We start from the raw sequence: 3,904 nt of genomic DNA, 5'->3' as shown, positions 1-3,904 counted from the left end.
CCGTTGGCAACGGTTTATAAAAAAGCCAAATGAATCTAATTTAGGGAACTTTACTACTTTTTCCTCCTGTTTCCTTTCTTACTGCTGCTTTTCTGTTTGAAAGTCATGACTGCTCACTGGACCTGCAGCTCGTCGGCCTTGACAGACTTTGCACCTAAAGTAGCTCCTGGATCGTATCATCTCATCACATGATCAAAACAGAGGCACACAACATCAACATACGTGCTACCAACAATCATCACTGCAAACCTGGATATGACAAAAATACCAAAGAAAATAAGGAAGTACTCATTTAATTGAATGTTTCTACTTGTAGAATAAGCATATAATTTTGTTATAGATTGCTACTGACTATTTTACCCCCAAAAAACAGAAAAGAGAGGAAAAAAATCATGACGGAGATGTGCTTGCATTTTTGGTATATGGCACCATCTTTAATTAGTAACATTAACTGTAAAATAAGAAACCAAAGTGTATCAGTATGCGATTATTTAACTCTTAATAGAATTCTTGAAACTGAGTTACAGTTTTTGGTGTGCCACCCATCAAGATTTTCAGTGGCCCCATCTGGCCACCCCTCTAAAAAATGTGGGGGCTTCACTGGTCATGTAGCACCAGCGTTGCCAGGTGTATGATAATCATCGTATTTGTACCCGCCCCACGAGGCGCTAGGACCCGTCAGGAAGTCGAGCGAGAATGAGATTCAAAACAGAAGAAAGAGAAAAGGAAAAACAGAAGCAAGGAAAATGGAAAAAAGTAAACCAAAAAAGTAAACGCTAGAGCAATCTGCAAATCCATCCATAAAAAAAAAAAAAAAAATTCTTCCTTTACCCTCGGGGATCGCTCACTCCCTTCACTTCCGGCGGTGCCCCCAGTGTTACACTCCTACCTGCAACTCGAACCACACGGCGGTAAAAACGTTGCCGCTAATGCCCTTTTGTTCCTGTCGTGAGGAGTGGAAGGTGTGCTGGTGGATGCACAACGCTTGTAAGTTGTGCTGTTGTCCATGTTTTTCACGTTGATGAGACGGAGTTTTGGGTGGAACAGTCGCCATGGACGTGGAGCTTGCTGTTTCTGTAGGTTCACATTCTCCTGGGGACACCTGCACGTCTCGGCCAAGCGCAGCATCGTTCAACCTCACCCCCCCGTAGTTGTCTTTCACACAGGGCTGCCGACACATTCTACAATGTAAATTGCAGAATCTGTCTTGAGAGATTAACACTAGAGTGACTATATTTGCCTATAGCGCATCAGTAGGATTGGTTTTTTTAGTTATGACAGATGTACGATAATTTCCCTCAAAATACGATAATTTTGAGTCTCTGGTACGATAATCCTACATTTCCCACCTGGCAACGCAGTGTAGCACCCATTTTTATTAGTATTTGTGTATCTTTGCTGCACAGACAGCACAGTTTTATGAAAAGACTCTTTCCAGCAGTGAAATACTTATTTAATGTATACACTGCAAATTATTTCCAGGAAGCTACGATATGTAACTGTAATATTTCATAATAAATTACTTATTTTCACCTTGCTGGCTTTTACTGTGATATTTAACCAAATTCAGAATTTCATTGTGAAATTCATGCAGGTAAACATAATATTTTTGCAGAAGCATTCTGTGAGATTATAGTGAAATACTTCTACGGGAACATACTGCTAAATCACAGTAATATGCAGGCATACTACTGTGACATCACAGTACACAGCTGTCAGTTCACAACAGATTACTGTAAAAATGAACAGTAATTTACTGTTTTACAGTGACACGTAATGCTTAAAAATAAGAATTATTCACACGTGTTTTGTTTAACAGAAAAGTCCAGCTGACATGATACAACAGTTAAAAAGCAGAGCCACCGAACACACACTGTGTTTTGAGCAGAGAGCTCTCCTGTCATGGTGTTCAGGTCTTTGTAGCACCCAGGGGGCTGCAGTTGTAGCTGTTGAGCGTGCCTCATTTTTGTGTTGTTATGAACACTCAGACTTCCCATGAGACAATTAGTGTACTCCAGTCCTTTGTGGGATTCCTGTTCATTCTCTGACTCAACCTTCAACGTCTCATCTTCCACCAGGCCGAATCGAAAGGCTGTGAAATGGTGACGCTTTCTGTTACGGGTGTGAGTCGGGTAAAGTGCGCTGCCCCCTGATAAACATTTACATATAAGATTGGTCTCACAGGCACGATTAAAGCCAAAAGGTCTTTAGCGTGCAGCTGAGCTCGTGTGTCAGTGATGATTTGAAGCAAAATCCAACAGTTAAAGGTTGAAAGAGACATTTTTTTGCATCAAAAGTCAAAAGAGCTTCAGAGAACTGAAACACAACCAACCGATGCAGTGTTTCAGTACGAGCCGCTGCATAATGCAGGTGCAAATTGTAGCTTGAATTTTCGGTTTCTAGAGTTACTCAGTGAGCTACCGACCCAGTTATAACAGGAGGTCTATATTTAGCAAGTGCATGGATCATGAAGATTATCTCGGTGCTGAAAGTGACTGATGTTTGACACAGAAAAGCTGCTGCCGGTATCCATTTAATCATATGGTCACAGTCGTATGGCTTCCTGCAGCAGACGTGCCCACACTGAATGAGAGAGAGAGAGAGAGTGTGTGTGTGTTTGTGTGTGTGTGTTACTGCTGCTATCAGGACCTCGACACTCTCTTCCTGTAGCGAGGGCCTGCCCAGCCCACAGCATCCTGCTCAGCTCTCTACAGGGGAATGTCAGTTAGACGCATCCTGTCTGGCATTTTGCTTCCAGTTTTACTCCAAAGCGCGCACACATGCTGCCAACTTTAAGACACACTCCTCTGACTCTGATCTTCTGATGACTGCACTGACTCTGGATCAGCCCTCTACTTTTCCTCTGCGGACGTAATTATGTCAGAGCTCCGGTTTCTGTTTACCTCCCCTCCTCTTCAGTGTTATCGCTGTCATCATCATCAGTATCCTAATTTGGCAGTGCTGCTGTCTCCACATGCTTTATGTCTTGGAACACCTCTTGGTGGTGAATGCGCAGACACAACAACAGCAGACTGGAGTGGTGCGTTGGACTGGGTTACATGATAATTAAATGATGCGCTGCCAGCTTCCTGCTGTCGTAGGCTTAGTCAAAAGAATGAGTGAGGAGTTAACAGTTAGTTACTTTTTAATTTGATATTTGTAACAAGTTACACCCTGACACTGCTGCTGATCGAACCCGATTGAGCTGATAAACACCTCTGACCACGGCTGAGTCATTTTTCCCCAGGGTAAATGCAGATTGGAACCTTTCCCATTAAATACAAAGCCAGATGTGAGCAGGTGTCAGTGGGTGTTCAGTGCAGTGGGAAATGGGCTTGAGGGAGTTTAAAGCAGCTATAATTGATATTTTTATAATAATACTGTTGGTAGAGACCAAAAACAGAGTTCACAGAGTTAATAATGGACTAACATTCATCAGGAGGACTCCTGATGAAAAACAACCCACAGATATGTTACATTTGTGCATTTCACATGTAGCAGATATGTTGCTTTAATTTTTAATATTCAACTTTATGTTGTGACAACACTGGTGAACATGTGGTTAAGTTCAAGCACAAAAACCACTTGGTTATGGTTGGAAAAACATCATGTTTGGGCTTAGAATACTTGGTGCGGTCGTCACAACTATTGTTGTTTGTTGGTCTTGTTGCCTGGCAGCCATCTTGCTGAGGTATTGCCATCCACAATTGCACATGTCCACGTTTGGTCATGGACTTTCCACGTCCACATATGACGTCCAAGGTACCCTGGGTGTGTTGGTTGCTGACGTTCTGGGACGCCGTGTCAACTTCAGCCTGTTACATGCATTGTCTGTTTTCAAAATACACTTCTGTTTTCACAGGAAATGTACAGTTTGCATACAGTCTCTTTCAAAATAAAAGCA

This window comes from Epinephelus moara, chromosome 7, assembly GCF_006386435.1.
Source record: "Epinephelus moara isolate mb chromosome 7, YSFRI_EMoa_1.0, whole genome shotgun sequence".
Lineage (NCBI taxonomy): Eukaryota > Metazoa > Chordata > Actinopteri > Perciformes > Serranidae > Epinephelus > Epinephelus moara.
The sequence above is the reverse complement of the archived record's forward strand: the minus strand, read 5'-3'. Positions refer to the sequence as shown.